This window comes from Canis lupus, chromosome 26 (assembly GCF_003254725.2).
Source record: "Canis lupus dingo isolate Sandy chromosome 26, ASM325472v2, whole genome shotgun sequence".
Lineage (NCBI taxonomy): Eukaryota > Metazoa > Chordata > Mammalia > Carnivora > Canidae > Canis > Canis lupus.
This window is the reverse complement of record NC_064268.1, coordinates 643,771-659,316: the sequence shown is the minus strand read 5'-3', so window position 1 is coordinate 659,316 and position 15,546 is coordinate 643,771. Positions and strand designations below refer to the sequence as shown.

The 15,546-nt window shown below is 46.2% G+C and overlaps 1 protein-coding gene across 4 annotated transcripts in view; it reads right to left on the bottom strand.

Annotated features, from left to right (window-relative positions):
* The window catches only part of LRCOL1 (leucine rich colipase like 1), a 35,688-nt gene that overhangs the window by 12,434 nt on the left and 7,708 nt on the right, over positions 1–15,546 (bottom strand). For all 4 annotated transcript variants that reach the window (XR_007406297.1, XR_007406298.1, XR_007406296.1 and 1 more), the window contains 2 exons: positions 3,188–3,336; positions 521–581 (listed from right to left, as the gene is read on the bottom strand). The gene's annotated coding sequence lies outside the window, so the exon portion shown is untranslated. The remainder of the gene's footprint in view (positions 1–520; positions 582–3,187; positions 3,337–15,546) is intronic.

Sequence of the window (15,546 nt, the reverse complement as noted above, 5' to 3'; positions counted from 1 at the left end):
TTGCAATTCCTGGTATGGTTCAGGGTCTGTCCTTGGGCACTGCTGGCCTCACAGACCCAGGCAGTGTCCCCTGCAGATGCATCCTAGATGCCCCGCCCCACCCCGAAATAGGCCAGATCCCCAGAAGATCTTCCCAAGTGTGGGGAGAAGTGAGAATGATCAGTGCTTGTCAATACAAACTGTTCCCGTGGAGGAGGCAAAGGAGCAGAGTCTCTCCAAGGCCTTCCTGCAAATAACGGGCTCAAGGCACTGATAGGAGCCAAGGTCGAATTCTGAACTCAGAAAACTTGTGTTACAAGCACTTTATACAGACTTTATGAAGGTGTAAATGTTTTGACTCATGTCTTGGTTGGCGTTCTCCCTGATGTGAAGAAGCCAAGCGAGGTTAGAAAGTTGGGCCGTCCTGTGACATCCAGGCTGTCACCCAGTGTCTCTCTGTCTTGCAAACCCTACAAAGCCAGAAATGCAAATCTACAAGTGAGTCAAAGCCCACCTACCTTTACCAATCCTGAAAGCTCACCTGTTCGTCTCAAAAGGTTTGTAGGTATTACAGAAAATGAAGTTACTGGAACAAAATCACACTGTAAAAAAAAAAAAACAAAAAACAAAAAAAAAAAACTCTATTTAATTGGCTTAAAGAAAATTGAGCACTTATATACATTTAGTACTCATAAAAATTCTCAAAAATAGAAACTAAATTAAAATGAATTTCAAGTTCACATGATCTGGGAAAAATGTTTGGTAGTAAAGACAAATTTAAGATTGTGGGTTTAATTTTAAAAAAAGACTGAAAACTCTTATAAAGATTTTACATATTTATTCATGAGAGACACACCTCTGTGAGGTGTGTGAGAGGCAGGTGCACAGGCAGAGGGAGAACCAGGCTCCCTGTGGGGAGCCTGATGCAGGACTCGATCCCAGGACCCCGGACTACAACCTGAGCTGAAGGCAGATCCTCAACCACTGCCAGGTGCCTGAGTTTTTAATCTTAAGGAGTTAAGTTTCAATCCTAACTCCTTCAGAGTTATCAGCCTTAAGGGAAAACTCATGTTTCCTGGGTTTACTAAAAGCCCTAAATAACAAAGATGAGTTTGTTATTTAGGTCACAAAATTTTTCAACAATAACAAAAACATAGTTGCAGAGAACGGCGGACTTAGCCAGAGAGCTCATGCAGTTTTCGTGGGTGATCTACACATGGCTGTTGGGAACATATTACCTGAATTAGGTAGGTAGAAATAAGATGTTTGTAGGTAAGCTTTAAAAGTAATTCCCCCAATTTTTTTTTGGTAACCTGAAATCTTGATGTTTTGCTAAGTGATGAATTAAATCCTTTGAAAGCCTAGGAGATAAAGCAGGGACTGGACTCGGACCCCAGCCTGAACCGCAAGCTCTAGTGCTCCAGGACTGCTGTGCCCCTTGCTTGAGTGGTGGGGCTCCCAGGAAAGCCAGAAGATTGTGCCCTTTGATGGTACCTCCTGCAGTGGAGTGGAAGGAGGGTGCTCACTGAGGAGGGACCCGAAATCCTGGTGAAGACGGGACCAAACCAGCCTGCGCCAGGACAAAGCCCAGTCCCCAGCTATGGCACACCTCCCCCCAGTTCTCACAGTAAAAATAACTCCCAGGGGTAGAGAATCAATTTCCCAACAAGACACGCAATGTATGCAGAGGCATGTTCTGTGCACTGGCCCCCACCCATGTCTCTCCCTGCCTTCATGTGCTCAGTGTCACCCCCTCCCTGGCCTGTGTGCTGAGAATCAACCTGAGGACACTTGTGCTCTGTCCTGGCTCCCTGGTGAGGGTATCAGCTCCAAAAAAGCCATTCCAGGAACTCCCGCTGGGTCCCTAGTATGTGTCTATTACTTGGAGAGCCTAAGGACCGAGGTGATATGCCTAGACACTCCAAATAAAGTTTCATCAAATTGAAGATTGAAATCTCATCAAGCATCTTTTCAAACCACATAAAACTAGAAATCAGTGAGAAGAAAAAAATGGAAAAACCGCTGACATGGAGGCTAACATGCTACTAAACGAATGTGTCATCAAAGAAATTGAAGAATAAAGCTAAATACCTGACACAAACGAAATTGCAAACACAATCATGTAAAATCTTTGGGAAGCAGTAAAATTTTTAAGAGAGAAGTTTAGTTGGCACAAGGAAGGAAGTAGTAAACAATCAGAGGGGAAAGAAATGAAAGAGCTTAAAAACCAAAAAAGATAAATAAAATGAAGACCTAGTTCTATGAAAAGAAACAAAATTGATAAACATTTAGCTAAACTCATTATGGAAAAAATTTCAAATAAAATTACAGATGAGAGAGAAATAACAACCTACAGCACAGAAATAACGATAGGAGACTACTATGAAAAATCATAAACCAGGGATCCCTGGGTGGCGCAGCAGTTTGGCGCCTGCCTTTGGCCCAGGGCGCGATCCTGGGGACCCGGGATCGAATCCCACGTCGGGCTCCCGGTGCATGGAGCCTGCTTCTCCCTCTGCCTGTGTCTCTGCCTCTCTCTCTCTCTGTGACTATCATGAATAAATAAATAAAATCTTTAAAAAAAAAAAAAAGAAAAAGAAAAATCATAAACCAACAAATTGGACCACCCAGAAGAAATGGATAAATTGCTAAAGACACCCAAGTGTCCAAAACTGAATCAGGAAGAATTAGAAAATCTGAACAGATTAATTACTAGTAACAAAATTGAATCAGTAATAAAACTCCTAACAAACAAAGGACCAGGACCAGGTAGTTTCACAGATGAGTGCTACCAAACATTTGAACAAGAATAATAACTATTCTTCTCAAGCCAAATCCAAAACAGAAAAGGAAGGAAAACTTCCAGATTCATTCTTCGAGGCTAGCATTATCTTGACACCAAAACCAAAGACATCACAAAAAAAGAACTACAGGCCAGTATCCCTGATGAGCATAGATGCAAAAACACACCTCAACATACTATTTGCAAACCAAGTTCAACCATACATTAGAAGGATTATTTACCAGAATGAGGTGGGATTCATTCCAGATATGGAAGGATGGTTCAATACTGGAATCATGGTGATACATCACATTAACAAAATGAAGGGAAAAAAACACACAATCATCTTAACAGATGCAGAAAAAGCATTTGACAACATCCGTTCTTGATAAAACCCTCAACAAAGTGGCATCAGAGGAAACATACCTCAAATGATGAAGACCATATGCAGCAGACCCCAAGCACTCATCAAAGTCAACGGTGAAAACCTGAGAGCTTTTCCTCTAAGATGAGAGACAGGACAAGGATGCCCGCTGGTGCCATTTTTGTTCACTGTGGTACTGGGAGGTGTAATCCTGGCAACCAGACCGAGAAAAAGAGATAAAAGACATCCAGATTGGTAAGGAAAAAGTAAAACTGTCAGTATTTGCAGGTGGCATGATACTATGGATATAAAACCTGGAAGACTCCACCAAGAATCTTTTACAACTAATAAATGAATTCTGTAAAATTGTAGAATACCAAGTTAATATACAGAAATGTGTTGTTTCTTTAAAAAAAAATATTTTATTTATTTATTCATGAAAGACAGAGAGAGAGAGGCAGAGACATAGGCAAAGGGAGAAGCAGGATCCCTGCGGGGAGCGATGCAGGACTCTATGTGGGACTCGATCCCCGGATCACGGGATCACGCCCTGAGCCGAAAGGTACATGCTCAACCACTGAGCCACCCAGGCGTCCCCAGAAATGTGTTGTTTCTATACACTGAGATCAAAGTAGCAGAAAGAGAAATTAAGAAAACAATCCCATTTATGATTGCACCAAAAGGGATAAAATATCTAGGAATAAATTTAACCAGGGAAGTGAAAGACTCGTACTCTGAAAACTATGAAATATGGATGAAAGACATTGAAGACGACACTAGCAAATGGAAAGCTACACTAAGCTCATGGAGTGGAAGAATTAATGTTGTTAAAATGTCCACACTACCCAAAGGACTCTCCACATTCAATGCAATCCCTATGAAAATGCCAACAGTATTTTTCACAGAACTAGAACAAGTAATCCTAAAATGTGCATGGAACCACAAAGACTCCACATATCCAAAGCAACCTTGAGAAGGAAGAACAGAGTTGGAGGCATCGCAATCCCAGATTTCAAGATATACCACAAAGCTGTAGTGATCAAAGCAGCATGGGGCTGGCACAAAAACAGACATAGATTAATGGAGCAGGGCAGATAGCCCGGAGATAAACCCACATTTTATGGTCAATTTATCGAAGACAAAGGAGGCAAGAATATGCAGTGGGGAGAAGGCATACACGGTGCTGGGAAAACTGGACAACTACATGCAGAAGATTGTAATGGGACCACGTGCTTATGCCATCCATGAAAATGAACTCCAAAAGGATTAAAGACCTAAGTGTGAGCCCTGACACCATAAAACTTCTAAGAGAAAAGAGGCAAAACCTTGTACATTAGCCTCAGCAACATCTTTCTCATGTGTCTCCCCACGTAAGATAAGTCAAACCAAAAACTGAGTTTTGGGATGACACTAAACTGGAAAGCTTTGCCCAGTGAAGGAAACTCAACAAATGAAAATTCAATGAAAATGAATGGGAGAAGACATTTGCAAGTGACATATCCAATAATGGGTTAGTATCCCAATATACAAAGAACTACAACTACACACACACACACACACACACACACACACACAGAAATCCCACGGCGGGGCGGGCGGGGGAGAGAAATCCCACAAAATAATCGAACTTTTAAAAAAGTAGAGGCCTTGAGATCCCTGGGTGGCGCAGCAGTTTGGCGCCTGCCTTTGGCCCAGGGCGCGATCCGGGAGACCCTGGATCGAATCCCACATCGGGCTCCCAGTGCATGGAGCCTGCTTCTCCCTCTGCCTATGTCTCTGCCTCTCTCTCTCTCTCTGTGTGACTATCATAAATAAATAAAAGTTAAAAAAAAAAGTAGAGGCCTTATCTGAGACTAATGCACTATATCTTGGCTAATTGAATTTAAATTTAAAAATTAATTTTAAAAAAAGGTAGAGGCTGTGAGTAGGCCCAAAGAAGACAGAACCACATGAGAAAATACTCAACATCACTAATCATCATCATCAGGAAAACTGAATTCAAAACACAGTAAGATATCACATCCTACCTCTCAGAATGGCTAGTCTCCAACAGACAAGAAAGGACAAGTGTTGGCAAAGATGCAGAGAAAGGGGAACCCTCGTGCACTGTTGGTGGGAATGCAAACTGGTGCAGCCACTGAGGAACACAGTATGGAGGTTCCTCAAGAAGTTAAAAATAGAACTACTGGATCAGATGGTGTTTCTAGCTTCGGTATTTACCCAAAGAAAATGAAAACACAAATTCAAAAAGATATATGCATCCCTATGCAGATGCAGCAGTATGTATAATAGTCAAGATATAAAAGTGACCTACATGTCCAATGATAGATGAATGGACAAAGATGTAATACATGTACACAATGAAGTATTACTCCGCCATAAAAAGAGAGAAATCTGGTCATTTGCAACAACACAGATAGACCTAGAGGGTATTATGCTACGTGAAATAAGTTGGAGAGAGGAAAACAAAACCATACAGATTTCCTTGTATGTGATATCTACAACACAAAAGAACAAAAATAAACCAAAGCCAAGACCAGACTCCTAAACGGAACAAACTATTGCATGCAGAAGCAAGCCAGTAGGGAAATGGACCAAATAGGGGAAGGGGATTAAGAGGTACAAAGTTCCAAATATGAGTCATAGGGAGGAAAGGTACAGCATAGAGAACACAGTCGGTGACAGTGTAGTAACGGTATATGGTGACAGTGACTATTATCGTGGTGAGTATTGTATATTGTGTAGACTTGTCGAATCATTATATTATAAAACTGAAAGTAAAGTAACAGTGTGAGTCAACTACACTTGAGAAATAAAATCTTCAAAAACTTCAATCTGATTCCTTAAAAAAGTTCCAAGCAAAACATATTTAAAGAGCCCATATGATCAATTACTATTCTTGCTGCACTGATCTAAATACTGAAGCCAAGTTTATTGAAACTAGATCTAATTTGCCTACAAAACAGTCGTATTGGAATACCGTTGACAGAAATGGGAGTAATTGTTGAGAGAAAAATGATTCCACTGTAACTATAATACATTCTTTTGGATATTAGATTCTAATTCTCACAGTTTTGAGGTTTTGTTTTGTTATTTATTTATGTATTCATGTATGAGAGACAAAGAGAGAGAGGCAGAGACACAGACAGGGAGAAGCAGGCTCCCCACAGGAAGCCTGATGCGGAATTTGATCCCGGAACCCGGGATCACGCCCTGAGCCGAAGCCACCCAGGTGTCCCTGAAGTTTTGATTTCTGACTGTAAACTACTCTGAATCCTGATTTCTCCAAATTCTTTCAATGTCAGACTACAACTCTCCACACATTCCCAATTTTCTTCCATCATTTTACTTGAAATCATTGAACATGGAAACTGCCCCTTTGCCTGCAGTCTTGCAAACTGAATATGAATGATTTGCTGTGTACTACAGAAAAACCACTACAACAGCTCCTAGACAATCTCCGAGCCTATTGCACTCAGAGATCACCAGAAAATTCCAACTGCTAACCAGGGAAGGCTCTCCAATCACCACTGCCTGCCTTCACTCCATCTAAAGATGCTTCAGCCCTGACGTCTAGAAATCCTCTTGGGCAGCCCGGGTGGCTCAGCGGTTTAGCGCTGCCTTCAGCCCGGGGTGTGATCCTGGACACCCGGGATCGAGTCCCACATCGGGCTCCCTGCATGGAGCCTGCTTCTCCCTCTGCCTGTGTCTCTGCCTCTGTGTGTGTGTGTGTGTGTGTGTGTGTGTCTCAGGAATAAATAAATAAAATCTTTAAAAAAAAATCTTCTTGACTGGCCACCCTCAGAACTCAGAAACTAGTGTATCATTTGCTCCACTCATTACTGTTTTTTACCCTTTCCATTGAAATGCCTATTGTTTAATACCTGATTACTTAATTGATTGTCCTGCTAAAATGTCACAGATTTATGCTTCTGTATGCTGAACATACAGAAGCTGCCTGCCTTGGTCATTTTCTGTGTCTCAATTTCATCATTGCGCTACCATGTGTGTGAAATAAAACTTTGTTTTTTCCTCCTATTAATCATGTTGAATTAATTCTTAAACCAGCTAGAAGAACCTTGGAGGAGAGATAAAATGCTTTCGTCCCCTAAACCCATAGTCAAGGCTCCTAGGTATCACCTAATGAAGAGGCTCCCAGAAGAGTGCAGCTTCCTCCAGCTTTGTGTTCAGGAGGAATAATTGCATCTGTGCTGGAGAGGATATATTTAAGCAGATATGTGGGCCCCTAAGACCTCACCCTTGGCACCTGTACTCTCAGACACATACCAGGTGTAGGTCTCTGGCTTCCTACACACCCCACACTCACAGTACACAGCCCATCAGCTGCCCTTCAGCACCTGAGGCCTCCACGACTGGAGTGCTCTGGTCAGTCCCCAACAACCTGCATAGCCTCCAGTGCAGAGGAAGCCCACCCCAAATATCTTTCTGATACGGCAGCTAATTAAAGGGTTACTTGGAAAATTAAGCCCAGGGACATGAGTACCTGGATTCCTAACAATTGGTCATAGAGCAGCCATTGAGGGTAAGTGCCTCAAATGGCCCCATTGGGAAAATATTCTTGGAATGGATGAAATAGGACATATTCAAATTATGGGAAAAATTTAAAAATTCCTAAAAGAATGAGTTATGGTACATACTATTTCATATAATAGACCAACCTTGTGGGCTTAAGTTGGCACAGTCCTATAGATTTATAATAGTTTGTCGGAATTTAAACTAACACTGCAAAATTGAGGGAACAGTCTCAGATACAACCACTATCATAAACCACATCCCCACTGGATCTGAAACTCAGTACATGCAGGTTGAATGACTGGACGAGTCCATTCTTCTTCCCATGGATGCAAAGAACCAACGCATAACCATATTCACATGGGAAGGCAGACATCATCAGTTCACTAGGCAACCACAAAGATACCTTAGCAGCCCAGAAAGAGCCCACAACCTTCTAGCTCAAGACTTCCAGGCCTTTCATAGACAGACAGACACACACACACACACACACACACACTCACACCAACATTTCCTACGTTGATGATGCCCTTATTTCTGGTGACAACTCGGAGAATACACCAATGTCTACACACATAAAGTTAATGGAATTCCTTACATTCAAGGGATGGACAATTGACCCAAGTAAAGGCCACGTATCTCACACTACAGTAAAACTTCGAGGCATAACGTGGTCCTCAGAAGGCAGAAAAATACCACACAGCCTCCCACACAACATAGCTGCATACCCACCCCTACCACAGACGAATGACATCAGGAACAGACAGGAGTGATAGGACACAGCACAAATGACATATGGGGAGAATGTGAAACACATTTGTGAAATAACTCGGAAGAGTCGGGAACTTCCATGGACGGAGACTCACGACACTGCCAATACTTATTGGGAAAACGCTGTCAGAACCTGTGATACACTGGCACCAGTGAACAAAGATTCTGACACACGCGGGAGTGTCACCGTGTACAAGGGTCTGCAACACAGTCAGCAGGGACTGAAATCACAAATATGCTTACCAGGGTAAAGGGTTTTACACTGAGATGTTCCTGGGTGCTGAGAACAGATACCAACTGCCTCCGTGGCTCCCCCAGGTCTCTCTGAGGCCCCACAGACAGCAGAACCACTACCAGAAAATACACCAACGATCCGTCAACTCCAGGGGCCGAATCTGGAGTGGCCCCTGACAGCAGAGCCCTGACAGACAGAGGGGAACTAGTCCTGAGCACAAGTCCTGACAGGGAGATGGCACATTTCTGAGCAGGACACAGATGGGAGGTCGGCCCTCTGCATCAGCTGAGGAGATCCCAGCTGTGCCAGTAGCAGACCTGCAGAACTTTCCAGCAGTGAGCGCGTGCACGCTCCAGCAGTTTGTACTGAGGACCACCCTGGTGCATGGAACACAACGCACGCTTTCCAGACAGACTTGCCTCCGCGACACCAACCACAGTAGTTGCCAGGCTGCTGCCCTGAGAACTGGCGATGGTCTAACCCCAACAGCCTCAGAATCAGGAGAATCGGCACAATATGCTGAACAAATAGCCATAAAATTGGCAATGAAAGAATCTACTAAGGGAAACCAGAATGGGGTATATCTGTTCTCAGACTTCTGGGTAGAGCTAGTGACATGCTCTTTGGTGTGGAGCGTGGCGGGGAGATGACCATGCAGCAGGAAACAGATGTGGGGTAAGGGCGTATGGCAGAAAGCAGCACGGGCTGCTGTCCCCGACTTCATCACACATGTCCCTGCATGTCAGAAGGACAACTGGGAGCACACATGGGCACCTCGCCAACACGTCACTCTGGCACGTGCAGCAGGAGAACGTGGTGAGAGAACAGGAGCTTGTACACTCCCACCAAACACCTCCACTATCAAAGACGGGAGAGAACGGGCACAGTTACAGTTCAGAGGTCAGTAATGAATAATCTAGACAAGGTCGAAGCTGGCAGCCTCTTCCAGATTATACAAATGGGGCCTAATGGACCCTACATGAGGACAAACTATATGCAAGGGCCACAGTAGACACAGAGTCAGGAAGAGGCATCCTCTATCGACACACAAAATATTTTACACAGCCCACCATCAGAGCACTAGAAATCTGGGTCGTTTGCCATGGTAGCCCAACCATCATTGCATCGATCAGGCCACCCACTTCAGGAAAGCAAACACAAGACCGGGCTGAGGAAGACGCCACAACGTGCCTCTTCCCCTTACCCCACGACCCAAGTGCCTCTGATTGAACTGAGAGGCCCAGGGGCTTGTTCTGCAGCAAGACTCTGGGTTGCTCGCTAACCATCTAGAATCAAAGCTTGGGCTGACCCAACCTGGGAGGCGGCAGGATCTGTAAACCACCGATACAAAAAGGACAGACCAACTCCCGAAAGATTACCGCAGGCCCCCACAGAAATAAGACTTAGCACAACACCCGCCAGAATCTAAACCAAAAGGAAACATGTTAATTAAAAGTAGGGTGGGGGATCCCTGGGTGGCGCAGTGGTTTAGCGCCTGCCTTTGGCCCAATCCTGGAGACCGGGGATTGAATCCCACGTCGGGCTCCCGGGGCATGGAGCCTGCTTCTCCCTCTGCCTATGTCTCTGCCTCTCTCTCTCTCTCTCTCTCTCTGTGTGTGACTATCATAAATAAATAAATAAATAAATAAATAAATAAATAAATAAATAAATAAATAAAAAATTAAAAAAAAAAAAAAGTAGGGTGGGATCCCTGGGTGGCGCAGCGGTTTGGCGCCTGCCTTTGGCCAGGGCGCGATCCTGGAGACCCGGGATTGAATCCCACATCGGGCTCCCGGTGCATGGAGCCTGCTTCTCCCTCTGCCTATGTCTCTGCCTCTCTTTCTCTCTCTGTGACTATCATAAATAAATAAAAAACTTAAAAAAATAAATAAAAAAAAAATAAAAATAAATAAATAAAAGTAGGGTGACACTGATCTGTGCGTACACGTATCTCCCAAACAGGGTTGCCACTTGAGTTAGATGTGCCCGTGACTCCGGGTGCCATGGGCTGGCGCCGCAGCAGAAACAAGAGAAACTAAGAGCCTCTTGGACTTTGGTCTCAGATCTGGAGGGGGCAGAAAGCCGACATACTTCCGCAGATCACTACCTCCGAGCAGTGTAGACAGCACTCCTCCACGTAGAGCCTCTCACTAGGGAACGGCTCATTTTGTAGGAGCTTCCCTGCCTGTCAACGAGTGGGCTGAGGGCATGTCCCATTGACAAACCTCCACCATGGCTGAAACTCCCACTGTGACGAAGGGTCAGACCCATTTGCAGCGGAGGCGCACCTGTCTGCCAGCCTACCATCCTAGAAATGTGGGAGCCGCTGAGCTCCACAGAGTGCGTAGATCCTCCGGATATCCTGGGCCCTCCTCCTGGGGCATCCCTGTAGCCTAGGAGAGGAAGCATGGAAATCCTGGCTGATGCCTGTAAAATGGGTCTAATCCATGCAGTCTACCACCCGGACAGCAGTCACCACTCAGCAAACAATGGGACCCTATGGATGGAAACAGGAACAGGCCACAGCAGGCTGCTCAGCCCCGGCTAGACTCGGGATCGCTGGCCTGCTGGTAAAACGTGAGCCTGGCCGGTCCCCCACTGTGCTAGAGGGATGAACCCCGCAGCTTGGACAGTGGGAGCCAAGGGGGTGAATAATCACTGATAAGCCGCTCTGGGGCCAGGATACGTGGAGGGACATGCAGGTCCATCTGCAGGAGCCTGAGGTGATCCTCACTGTTTTCGTATCCCAGCTCATAAGGCTCTGACAGCTCCCGGCCATCAGGCAGCAGACGCCCCCGCTGAGGCTCAGCGCCGGCTAACAGACTCTTCAGCAGAGACAGCAGACTGGGGACATAGGCAGAGTGGCCACCTCAGTGCCTGACGGGGTGGCCCAGAGCTACCGATGCAGACTGCCCTGGAAGTACAGTGACCGGGTTACCGCAGTATCACCACGTCCCGTGTGTTCTCAACAATGCCCAGGGCAGCTGCGAAGGGATTCCAGGATCATCCATGAAGGCCCCACCTGGGGTGGGCTTGGCAAATGGATTCTCGTGACCCCTCCCTCTGAGTGAGGGTGCTAAATGTGCCTTGGTTTGTGTGGACACTGCATCTGGCCTCACCCAAGCTTTCCCCATCACTGTGCAAACCAGGCTGCCCCACTAGGGAAGCTGGGTGCCATGTATGGGTGATGGACGGTTGACCCTGCGAGGATCATAATGTGTAAGAGTGGGGGAAGGAACGTGACAGTGCACGGAGCATCCATCTGTCCTATAACCACAGCATCAGGGCTGGTAGGAAGGAACAGTGGAATATGAGAACAGCAGAGTAAATCACTGACAGGTAAACCATCTTGGCCAGGTGGACCACAGTACTGTCCAGGCTTTACTACGTCAGAAGGGTCAACCAGTAGGGCCCGTTGCCCCGTGTGCCAGATGGGAATTCCCACTGAGGCACCCAGTTCCATAAACCTATGGAAGCTGCAGGACACAATCAATGCCCTGACTCCCCGGAGGATCCACACGCTCTGCTGCTGAGGACAGGAAGCCCCATCACACCTGGAAAGGAGCGAGGCTCTGGAATTTGTACTGGGAAGTCCCACTGGGATAGACCAGGCATTTCCCACCCCTGGTTGAAGGGAAACTACCCAGTCTCTGCTGGAATCCCACTGTCTTGCTGCAGCCAGACCTCCTGAAACACACTAGAGCTGCCATGGAACGCACACCGTCAGAAGAGGGGAGAGGGTGGGAGTCCTGGTGGGTATTACCCCTCCGGGGAGAGGCTGGAGGGCATTAAGCAAGAACAGGGAGGACTAGCACCCTGGTCATCTAATATGACCAATAGCGTGTCCATAACACTGGTATGGGTATTGTTTTCCTGTCAAACACACTATGAAGGCCGCCCAACAGATTGCTCGCTGGAAGGTTCCAGAAAGTCTTCCATCAGAGTCATGATTGGCTATGCTCAGAATTGGAATGGATTTATGTAGCTTCCTCTGGGTTAGAGACATCAGCACACCCAGTCACCCCTATGTTGGGAACAGAAAAGTCACTCTAAACAGAAGCCACCCAATTGTACCAGACATGTGGGATGGGCACCCCTGGGACTGTAGCGACCCTGTCAGATGAAGGGAGAGTGACTGCTTGGCACTGACTGGTCCCATCACCCGGGTATTTAGAGGGCGGCCCCTAATGGGCCTCCACGGTTTTGTGCACAAATCTTTGGTCATGGCTCCCACCTGGGTGGTTGGGCCGCTGCACCCTGGGGTTCCCCTAGGCACAGGGGAGAATCTGCCCCATGGGCACAACAGTTGACAAGCCCCCTCTCCTGAAGGCCGGATGAACACACTCTGTCTTTGACGGCAGGATCCCCTGGATGCTGTCGTTGTTTACTCCATCGGTCTGCAGACTTTGCAGCACAGACGGCCCTGACTGAATTTATTCAGTGAGCCTTGAGGGGTGGCCAGAAAGTCTGTCTTTACTGAACACCCAAGCATCTCTAATGAGAACAGCTATCCTCCCAAATCGAATGGCCTTGGACATCACCGGTGCCTCCAAGCAGAATCTTGCAGGTTGGCGCCTGACAGAGCCTGCTACTGTATCATGTTTCTCGGACCTCATGAGGAGCAGGGAGCGCCCTGAGTGATTCCATAAATCAGTGGTTGGGATCATGGGCCTCTTGGTGGGAAAGTCGTTGCTCGTTTGGGGAATTGCTGTCTTCTCTGTGCTTTCTCCTGGATGCACCTGTATCACTGCTGTGGCCTCTGCCTGCAACACAGCAGGACAGCTGCCACAGGAGGCATCTCCGTGCTCGTGAAAGCCCTTCCTGGCCCCTCAGGGCCCACTGCAGAACAGAGGTTTCACGTGAGGTTGTAAGAGCCAGGCACGAGGGGTAGGTGCTGGGAAAGGTCAGAGAGGCCGTGACCCGGACCCAGGCAATCAGAGGCTCCCCACCTCTCCCCTGTCCTTGGAATGTGGGTTTCCTTGCCCTCCCAACTCCCAGTGGCTGCTCCAAGGATGTGGCCCTAAGACAGTGATGTGGCGTTGAGACCCTCTGGACGGTAGACGTGACTGAGCCCAGTTCCGGGCTCTGCGCAAACCTCTAAGAGGTGGCAGGGAGTGTGGAGATCTACCTGTCTCGCTGCTGCCCAAGACAAGCCACGTCTGTGAGTTCCCTGGCTTCTCCAGACTGCCACCTACCAATCTGGAGGGGCCTGTCTGTTTCTTTGCTCTCTCCCTGTCCTCAGAGCAGCGGCCGGGTTCACATTACATCTGGGAAGCTCCCAGGAGCTTGCAGACCAACAGTCATGATTAGATCATTAACCCTTGATCTGCGGACACTATGTCCAGACTTTGATAGAACGGGGACACCCTAGACTCCACCAAAAAACTATTAGAACGGACACATGCTTTCAGGAAAGTTGCGGGATACAGAATAAATATACAGAACCCTGTTGCTTTCCTATATACCAATAATGAAGCAGCAGAACATGAAATTAAAACAATACCGTCTACAATTGCACCAAACACAATAAAACATCTAAAATAAATTTAACCAAAGAGTGAAAGACCTCTATTCTGAGAACCAGAAAGCGCTGATGAAAGAAATTCAAGATAAGCAAATGGAAAGGCCTTCCATGCTCATGAGTTGAAGAACAAATATTCTTGAAATGCCTCTACTACCCAAGACCATCCACACATTCAATGCAACCCCTATCAAAATACCAACAGCATCTTTCACAGAGGTAGAACAAGCAATCCTAAAATTTGTATGGAACGAGGAAAGACCTTCAATAGCCAAAGGAATGTTGAAAAAGAAAGCCAAAGCTGGTGGCATCACAATTCCAGACTTCAAGTTATATTACAAAGCTGTAGTGATCAAAACACTATGGTATTGGCACAAAAACAGACACAGAGATCAATGGAACGGAATGGAGAACTCATCTTCAACAAAGCAGGAAAGAATATCCTATGAGAAAAACACAATCTCTCCCACAAATGGTGCTGGGGAAACTGGACATGCAGAAGAATGAAACTGGACCACTTTCTTACACCATACACAAAAGTAACTTCAAAATGGATCAAAGATCTAAATATGAGACAAGAATCCATCAAAATCCTAGAAGAGGACACAGGCAGTAACTTCTCTGACACTGGCGGTAGCAACGTCCTTCTAGATGCGTCTCCTGAGGCAAGGGAAACAAAAGCAAAAATGAACTATTGGGACTTCATCAAAATAAAAAGCTCTGCACAGTGAAGGAAATAGTCAACGAAATTAAAAGACAACCAAGGAATGGGAGAAGATATTTGGAAAGCACATGTCTGATAAAGGGCTAGTATCCAAAAAATAACTGATACAACTCGATACCCCAAAAAGCAAATAATCTAATTTAAAAATGGGCAGAAGACATGAACAGACATTTGTCCAAAAAAGACATGTGGATGGCCAACAGACATGTGTCTGTTGAAGAAGATGCTCATCACCAGGGAAATACAAAGCAAAACCACAGTATCCCCTCACACCTGTCAGGATGGCCAGAATCAACAACACAGGAAACAACAGGTGTTGGAGAGGAGGCGGACAAAGGGGAGCCCTCGTGCACCGCTGGTGGGAATGCAAACTGGCGCAGCCACTCTGGGAAACAGTGTGGAGGTTCCTCAGAAAGTTAACAATAGAGCTACCCTAGAATCCAGTAATCACATTTCTGGGCATTTACCCAAAGAATACAAAATCAATCATTGAAAGGGATACATGCATCGCAACGTTTTTGCAGCACTGCCTGCAGTGACCAAGATGTGGCAAAGCAGCTCAGGTGTCTGTGGACAGACGGATGGATAAAGAAGAGGTGGTGTGTATACACGCGGGGATAGTAGCCCTCAGAAAGGG